Below are 10,086 nucleotides of genomic sequence, written 5' to 3'. Positions count from 1 at the left end.
CTCTCTCTCTCTCTCTCTCTCTCTCTCTCTCTCTCTCTCTCTCTCTCTCTCTCTCTCTCTCTCTCTCTCTCCACGTTCGGCTCCATCGCTGGTGTGGAATGTCACCAATGTGGAACACCGCACTGGTGGATCTATTTCTCGATCCACTGCTTCAACACCTCACTTAGGGCAAGTCAACGCCCATTATGGAAATTGAAAAAAGGAAGAGGAAGACAAAGCTCGGATCAATCAACTTTGGCAGAGTTTTGTGATCAGCTTAGAATGAATCAGATTATGAGTAATATATGGTTAGAAAGTTATGTACGGATGTCTAGTTTCCAGTCCTTTTAATGGTTCGTCCATATATATTTTGTAGATGAAGTTATGGCTGATTTAGTACACAAACGTCATGTCACGCGTGAATCTGATTTTAGATGAAAACTCTTGTTTTGAGTTCTTGGGCATCTACTCATTCCACCAAATACTTGTGATGTTTTGGTAGGACTGGCTGATATTGGGTACCTTTTAAACCCACATTAAGGTTGTTTCCATATGAGTTATGTAATGAGAAACACCTAGTATATATCTTCTAAGTAATCAGTTATAATGAGTTCTCCTCAGGGTCAAAGTGAAATAAGTTAGATTCGAGGTCAATATGACATATCTATATTTGCTAGATCATTGCTAAGACCACATTTGAAAAACATGTTCAAAGCTTATGGTTAAGTTATCTATTGCTCCCATGATTGTAAGAATCAGGGGGAGGTGCAGACATCAGAGGGAGTATGACACATATATACATGTTACTTTCAAATGTGGATGATACGTTGTATCCTTTTTGTTATTTCGAACAAGGTTATTTTTGCTCATGAGGTTTTATTATTACTTGACATGATTTTTAATGAGGCAACATAAAATGCATTTGAATGTATCATATCAGTTTGACACGATACAGGGGGGAGTGTTTAAGGAAATATGATTTATTGTGTGTGACTTAGTCAGTCAAAGTATAATCAAAATATGATTCAGTATCGGTATTGTAATAGGAATATATCATTTCCTTATGCGTTGTACCCTCTATTTATAAGGAGGCTTATTGTATGAATGAAATACATCGACTATTCTCCCCAAGTTCCCTTTCTCATATTATTTCTCTTACAACAATATTTAGAAGAAAAAAAAAGTTCAATATCCAGCTAATTTAATATGTACGAAACATTCCTTATATATATATATATATATATATATATATATATATATAGTTCATATCCAGAGCGAAGCTTCATTTTGAAATTAAATTGTGAAGTTCCTTATTTGACTCACTTTTCGGTCATATTTTCACATCTCCACCATTCAGTTTGTAAAACCTATTTACTGTTATGGTTAACAGCCAAAGGCACATAAGCAAATAAGGAACACAAGTAAAACTGACATAAATTGTTAGAGGAAACAGTCAAACATCTTCTAATTATAACAATCGGCCAAGATCAATCTACAAATAAGAACTTCACATTTGAGGTCAGCGTCTTTAGTATATATAACACATGCAAAGACCATCTCCCTCATTTCAAATAGTTCATTTTTTGCAATTGCTTCCTATATAAACGAGCTATATCTACTGGATTACAAAAATGACAGAAAAAATTGGTGGCAAACAAAGTCACATCCTTGTATTCTTTTGGCCAGTTCAAGGTCATATGAACCCAATGCTTCAATTCTCCAAGCGCCTAGCTGCCAAGGGTCAACTTGTTACAATGGTCTCAACCACCCCTGCTAGGAAAACCATGAAACCAGGCTCTTTCGGACGTAATATGAACATCGAACTTATCTCAGATGGCTCCGAACAAGTTCAAGGGATGTCAGAATCTATGGAGAAATCTCATGATCGGTGCCAAATTGAAGTTCAGAAATCTCTAAATGAGCTGATCAAGAACATCAAGAATAGTGAGACAAATGAGCAATACCCGCTCAAGTTCATGGTATACCACTACAGCATGCCTTGGGCTTTGAACATAGCGCGAGAGAATGGCATAGATGCAGGTCCATTTTATACAACTCCGACGTCAGTTAAGACCATATGTTACCAGTATCACAAAGGAATAATGAAGCTTCCTTTAGAAGAGCCGACGACAAAATTGCCTTCCCTCCCACCACTACAACGTGAAGATTTACCATCTTTTCTTTCCAGTACGGATTCTGATACAGATAAATTTTTCATTAAACTTGCCATGAACCAATTCTCAAATTTGAGCGAAGTGAAATGGATCTTTCATAGCACTTTCGAAAAACTGGAACTTGAGGTAATTCCACATTAGATTTATTACGTAGGTTTATTGCTTTATTCAACATGCCTGCATGAAAATTGTAGGACAAGAAATTAAAGAAAGATTGTTTTATAACTTTCTTTAATAATATTAAAAAATGTTATTATGTCCTTGACATATGAGTGCGTGGATGATCGAAAATGAGTAGAAAAATTTATTAGTGAATAAAATTTGACCCTCCCATTATAGTCATAAGTCTTGCTTCTTATCCTACAACACACACTTCAAAAAAATGATGTCAAACATGGAGACATGCATGCATATGTTTTGTAATTTTTTTTTGTTATTATGACAAATATATATATATATATATATATATCGATCTTATATAAATATTTTTGTCACTATATAATAGGTACTCGAATGGATGACAAACCAGAACTTCCCGGTTAAAGCTATAGGACCTACAATTCCATCAATGTTTTTTGGACAAAAGGTTGGAGGATGACATAGACTATGGCTTTAACCTTTTTGAGCCTAATGTGGAGACTTGCATGAAGTGGCTAGACTCGAAGGAAACAGGTTCAGTCGTTTATGCCTCATTTGGAAGTTTAGCCAACTTAACTAAAGAGCAATTTGAAGAACTAGCATGGGGTCTATGTAATAGCTACCACAACTTCTTATGGGTAGTCAGAGAATCAGAAAAGGAAAAGCTTCCCACAAATTTTGAAAACCAGATAGCGGAGAAGGGTCTAGTGGTGACTTGGTGCAAACAGTTACAAGTTTTATCTCACAAGGCTGTGGGATGCTTTCTTACTCACTGTGGATGGAATTCGACTCTTGAAGCGTTGAGCTTGGGGGTACCAATGGTGGGAATGCCACATCGAGCCGATCATCCAACTGTTGCTAAATATGTTAAGGATGTGTGGAAGGTAGGAGTTAAGGTAAAGGTCAACGAGGGCTCTGTGCTGAAAGAAGAAATAAGTGCATGTATTAGGCAAGTCATGGACAAAGACACAGGGATGGAGTTTAGAAAAGCTGCACTAGTTTGGAAGGAATTGGCTAGAGAAGCAGTGGATGATGGCGGAAGCTCTGATAGGAACATTGAGGAATTTGTGGAGAAAATTAAGTCAACTTAAGTTTCATTATTTGTCACGATACATAGACTAAAAGCAGGGATGTGAAGCGGACGTCCGCACTCAGCTTAAAGTGCGGACGTCCCTGAGTGCGGACGTCCATCCGTTCTTCACCTTCCGGTGCCGGCGACGGCGCGCCTCCACCCCAGAAGACTCCACCAGCGTCCCCGACCACTTTCCCTCCCTGGTGAGTCCGTTTTTTTCCATTTTTCATGTGAGATCGACTTTGTTTGAAGTTTTGGGTGATCTCGCTGGAAAACTGGAAAAGAATGGACTCGCTGGGGAGGGAAAGTGGTCAGGGACGCTGCTGGAGTCTTATGGGGTGGAGGCGCACCATCGCCAGCGCTGAAGGGTGGAGAACGGACGGACGTCCGCACTTTAAGGCCGGTGCGGACATCCGCTCCACATCCGGCCTGCATAGACTAAATCCTCAAGTAATGCTATACTAGATGTCAAAATATTATGGCCATGTAAGTTTAATTAATGACCGTGATATGGTCTCGGTTATAGGCCTTACCAAAATGTCTAGTTTAAAATAAGGCTATCAATTACCATAGTCTTTGATATTTAATAACTTCTACATGAATCGTCATTTCAATTTTAAGTATTACCAACTTCACAAAAAAGTGCTTCTTTACCAAAGTCTTTAATTTATAATGCACACTATTAGCGCTTTAATCTGTCAAATTGTTGTAAACTAAGGAATAAGTGAGACAATAGAGAGACAGAATGTAGGATGAGGTAAAAATCTATCATTCATTCTCATTAGACTTTTTTTTTTTTTTTTTTTTTTGAATATAAGGACTAAACGGCAGCCCTCACGCCATAACCATTAATGAAACCTCAGAATACAAGGGGGAGACGTTGTGCCTAAACCCCATATTGTAAGAACACCCTAAATTAACATTAGACATGTCTACAAAATCTATGCATTCTAACAAACACCATTTAGCATTTAGCAAAGAGTGCATCATTAGCTACTCCATTTGCTTTACAATTTTGGCGACATACCGGAAAAATACCGCTCATGCCGAGCCATAAGTTACAATATCTATCAGCTTTCCGGCTATGATGCCACTGGGAATAACCAGTGAACCCAAGTTTCATCTTGCCACTAGGAGACTGCGACCATTTGACGAAGCAAGGAACTCACCACCTGATTAGGACAAACATGGTACGCTACGTGCGCTTACCAGGACATAGCCCACCAGTATCCGGCCACTACTGCTAAAAAACACAAAAGCAAAAACAAAATAGAGAATCGGGATAGCCCTCCCTCAACCATTAGAAAATGGTGACTTATTTCAACGACAAAAAACAGAAAATAACAGGTAAAAAACATAACTGCCTTAATTGGGCTTATTTCCTCAAAACATGCTCAATTGGTCCAACCCAAATGGCAAACAAATCTCCCAGCCCAAACATGAAGCTGCTTCACCCCATCACCTCACCACCGGAGAAACCCAACCAAAACACCCTCGTCACTGACTGACCAGTGGCGGCTGACTCCGGTCGTAGTAGTCCCACCACCACCAACCATGATGCAGATCTGCACTTGGACTTGGATCAAACCTCGGAGCACCGTCAACTGCACCAAGCCATCGTCAGCCGCCGGCCAATGAATCTGATCATTCGATCGCTGCACCACACTAATACTGCAAGATCCTCTTCCCTCTCCGATCTCAGCCTACCTCCATGGAACAACCATATCCTTCAACCGAGAGAGCTTGCCTTTTAAGCCAATCCTTCGAGCCGGGGGACCATCTCTACGAGAAACCACCCATCCGGCCACACCCGCCATATGCCGACTAGGCTAGAGGCCATGGCCGGCGGCGCGGTGCAACCGGACAAGTAATGACATGACCCACCCCGAATTTCACCCTGAAACCCAAGGTAAATCCTGCGGGGTCCACCTTCAAGGAAAATTTACCGAAAATTCGGCATAACCTTCCTTGAAAATGGACAACCCTTACCTGAAAAATCCAACTTAACACTTCTATAACCAAACAAACCAGCCTCAACACCTGGAGCCTTCCTGCTCTCCAAGATCAACACATCTCCCAATATAACAATTACTCAACTCTAATAATCCCACAACCAAGAATAAGGACTATTAATAATTTACTATTGGACTTTCAGAGCATATCTAAAGTTGAACGAAAAACAACGAATAAAGAATATGCGGAAGCAGCCTCTGACTATGCCTCAACTCCATGTACGCTCGACCTCCTTTAAAACTTAACCTGCACACTGGGCATTTGAAACCGAAGGGCCCAAGGAAAAGTAATATAAAAACGTTAGAGTGAGTGGACGAAAAATTAAACAAATAACTGATCGCAACATAACTAACCAAACTTAATTACTTTCCTATTTTCCAATAATCAAGAAATCTGTTGCATGCAAGTGTTGATAAAACTTTCATAAAGAAAATCCTAAGGAAACGGACTAGCCCCGCTAGTCAAATTAATGACAAAGATAAATAATAACCTTCATAGAAGAAGGTACCAAAACAAGGGACTAGCCCCGCTAGTCAAAACGACAACAATAAATAAGAAACAAATATAGCCATACAAGTGAGCCTCCCAGACTCGGTTGCCTCCCAAGCAATAGTACTCCCATACTCCCTACACCTTCATGTTATGATAACAGAGAGGATGTAGGGCTTGCGTGATGTCGTCGACTACATCACATCACCTGAAGGCAGAAAGGGCTTGAGTAACCCCACTTAAAACGTGGAAGTTACATCGTTTCGAAAGGCGGAACAACATGCTAGCATGAATAATAACGATCCAACAAGTATGGCATAAATAAAGAGACATAAATCTATGTGAGTTTCCCCGAAACTCATAATTAAAGCATAAGTACGATTCCCAACCGTACTCAAAGAATTCAAAGAGCAAAGAAACTAATTAAATTCAACGACGTGTCCCACACGTTAAAATGCTCAATGAAATAAATAACTTCAATAATTATCATCTTTCCAAAACCAGATAATATGAAAATCAGTATGAAACCTCAAATCCGGAAATCATAAAGAAAATCCAAACTCAAATATCAAATTATCAATCCGAGCTCAAATCCATAAATTATGACCAACATTTAATCCATGCATTAATCTCAAATAATTTCCAAAATCATTTCATATACCGAAGTTATAATATATGCTCGGAAAATAAAATACTAAATTATAAAATCTTGCATGCATATTAATTAAAAACCAAAATGTCCACTCACAGATTTAGGCCTAAGCCTGACGAATTCCGAATCACCACTCAAGTGGGGTCTCCTCGAATCCTGGCACAACAACCATGCTTAGGACCAAACTTCAATTCCGGAAAATAATTATGTGAATAGAAACATCTAACTCTCTTCCGTTGAACCCACTACTTTTAATAGGGTTAAACTCACCGGATTCACACCAAACTCCACCACAACCTTAATTCGTCAATTATAACATTCCAGGCTAAATACCAAGGAAATTCAACGGCTAGATTTTCATTCTAATAACCGGCAAAATCCTTAATCTTTTAAAAATCCCAAACCTTAACAAAACTCCTCCAAAAATTCCAAACTATACTTCATTAGACTCCTCTCATTAAAACAAACCAAAAAACCTGAAAATCAACCTCCAAGTGGCGGCGCAGCCGCCTGCTCCGCCGGCAGCGGTACTCCGACGGCGACCAATGCCTCCCAAATTTTGACAGAATAATCCTCTCATTACGCACAACAACTTTCATAACTAACACTTAATCCAATTCTAAGCCTAACTAGGGTAATCGAATCAAAACATCTAAAAATCCCCCAATTCAAACCCTAGCCCGAAAATCCTTCTACACACTTCGAATTGGATCATTACCTTCTAGGAAAATGTTACACACGGAGAGCACTTCCCAATGGAACTGAAATCACTGGAAATGGTGGCCGGAGGAGCGAGTTCCGGCGTCGGGACTCCCCCACGTAGCCGGAGTTTCCGGGCGAGCTCTCTCCCTCACGGTGGCGCTAGGGCAGCTCTCACCGGTCCAGGAAGAAGGCTGGGTCGACGGCCGACCGTTTGGGACCGGTGTGTCGGTCTATGGTGGCCGGACGGCGGCGGTCGGAGCCGAGGAATCCGGCGGGTCGGGGTAGGCTCGAGAGAGAGAGAGAGAGAGAGAGAGAGAGAGAGAGAGAGAGAGAGAGAGAGAGAGAGAGAGAGAGAGAGAGAGAGAATGAGTTGGGCATTTTGACCCCATTTTTGACCCGGTCCACCATTTAAAATCCCACTCCAACAATAAAACACCTCCAAAAATAATACATACTAAAACAATTAACCTCTCTTTACCAAATAAAGTCTACTCTTTTTATCTAATAACTTTTTCATGCTAACTCCGATTTTAACGTTTAGCATGTCTACGAACTCGTATTAACGTCCTCTACAACTTTCATGAAGAAAGTTTTCCCAAATTCCAAACGAAAGAAAAAGTCAACTTTTAGAGTCTTAAATAGTAAACGGTTACTTAAAACAGTAAAAGGTCAAAGTAACCCAAAAGTAAATAACCGCAAATTGACTTAAGAACCGGGATGTGACAAGTAAGAAGAAGGGAGGTGGCAAGGTTATTCTCTAGGGTTTTTTAGAGAGAGAGAGAATACAGAGGATCAGATCTTAACTTCTCATTAGACCTTTTTATATAAGAGTAAAATTTACATCATAAAGACATAAGTAAGGAGTATTTATGTGGACATCTACATAATTATAATATTTACAACACTCCCTCTTGGATGTTAATCATTAAATGATATGATGTTAGACGCGCTTATTGTTGTCTGCTCGTTAAAAACTTTGCAAGGTCTTAAACACCATATGAGGAAAAAAAAAAAACCCTGGTTGAAGGAGAAAAAGAGTGTAACAAACATATGTCTTAGGTAACTAATTTTGAATACTCCCCCTGATGAGAATTTTCCTTTGATTGATGAAAGCTCCTATCACATATGTGATAAAAATACATGTGTTTCATGTATACTAGATATGACGTGTCGATCATAAATGTGAGATAATGTGAGCTTCATGAAGGGAACTCATCATGAATATTCAATTCTGCAAAGGTTAGGATGATACTAGCAAAACTACGATATTATGAATAAATCTTACCTTACATGGTAAGATACCAATTTCATTTGTTCAAATAATTGATAAAGACATTAGCTAAAACATCAAAATATAAAGGAATAACAATTGACAACGTGCCTGATCAGCCTATCTGGTCATCATCTCATTCCGGGACGCTCCCTGCCACGTCCTCTTAATTACATTTTTACTACTGCTCTTAGTGCTCCTCTAGGGTGGTGTAATTATATCTGGCATAAGGCAATTCAGCCCAGGAAAAGTATCATCACTTGGAATGTACTTCATGGGAGGGTCCTTTCTGATCAAGCTTTGCAGCGTCGTGGGTTTTATCTATGTTCCAGATGTGAATATTGTCATGTTGACATTGAGACTACCATGCATCTCTTCTTTGAGTGTAGAGAGATACATTCTTTCTGGGATTTTTTATTTCATGTTTTCCATTTAAACTGCCATTCTCCATCCTCATTACAAGATATATTTAGGGATTTGGTTACACTCATTGTTTGCAACCACACGCAAGCTTTGGTCTTTTGTCTTCTGCAATGCAATTTGGTGTCTATGGACTGAGAGGAATAAATTAAGGTATGATGTAGGTTCTTTTTTGGATTAAATTCAGTGTGCTATCCTGAATTTTAGGTCATCTTTCATGTGTACCCCTGTTCTTTTTTTTAATCACGTGTACCCTTATGGTCTTAAAATCCATCAAGATTGGACAAAATTTCAATTTCTCTCCAATGGTGACGTCATGGTTTGACGTGGAAGAGACAAGAAGGCCTCAGCATTCAGCTTTTAACCCCTATAAAGGGCACATATGTCATTTGACCCTTAATTTGCTTTCTTTTTTTCAATCTTCAACTCTTTATTCTTTCGTTCTTTCCTTTTCCTTCCCCAGCATGTCTATTCTATTCATCATCTTAAACTTGCCGCCCTTCTCCTTTAACAATCCCTCTCCTCTGATCCTCACTCTCCTCTCTTCCAACAACCACCTTTGCCACCAATCCATACACTACCGTGGCCATCCACGACCACAACATAACAGCTCTCCTCTGATCCTCACTTTTCTCAATTTGCTACCATTTATGACCCGATCCCAAGTCTTCTGCAACAACCTAGCACTCACCTTCCTTTTTATTTGCATGGTGCGAACAAGATGATGAAGTAAAGTTTGCAGTGGGAGAGGACACAGGTTAAGAAATGGTGAAAATTCTCCCAATTAATGGTGACGACCCGATTGGAGATGAAGACGATGGGGTAGTGGCTGGCGGAGAATTGGGCATTGAAGTTGATTGAACGATTGTCGATGTGAGGCGTTTGAGGCGGAGATTAGAGTGCCTTTGGGCTCCATTTTGGATTGGGTGAACGTGTGAGTGAGAGAGTGTGTGTAAGATGAGTCGGCTGTGTTGAGTTTGGGATAAGAGGAGGAAGGGAGAGTGGTGGGGGTGCGGTAGGCTTTGGCGGTATTTGAAGCGGAGATTAGAGTAATGCCTTGGCGGTGCTGCTGCTAACATAGAGTAATGCCTTGGCGGTGTTGCTGCTAACATTGAGAGAGAGAGAGAGAGAGAGAGAGAGAGAGAGAGAGAGAGAGAGAGAGAGAGAGAGAGAGAAG

General features: G+C 40.0%; 1 pseudogene; it reads left to right on the top strand.

Annotated features, from left to right (window-relative positions):
- The first annotated feature begins 1,610 nt into the window (after positions 1 to 1,610).
- LOC101304767 lies at positions 1,611 to 3,382 on the top strand (annotated as a pseudogene).
- The last annotated feature ends 6,704 nt before the right edge of the window (positions 3,383 to 10,086 follow it).

This window comes from Fragaria vesca, linkage group LG4 (genome assembly GCF_000184155.1).
Source record: "Fragaria vesca subsp. vesca linkage group LG4, FraVesHawaii_1.0, whole genome shotgun sequence".
NCBI classification, from domain to species: Eukaryota; Viridiplantae; Streptophyta; class Magnoliopsida; order Rosales; family Rosaceae; genus Fragaria; species Fragaria vesca.
Note: the sequence above shows the minus strand (reverse complement) of the source record. Positions and strands in the feature narration are given on the sequence as shown.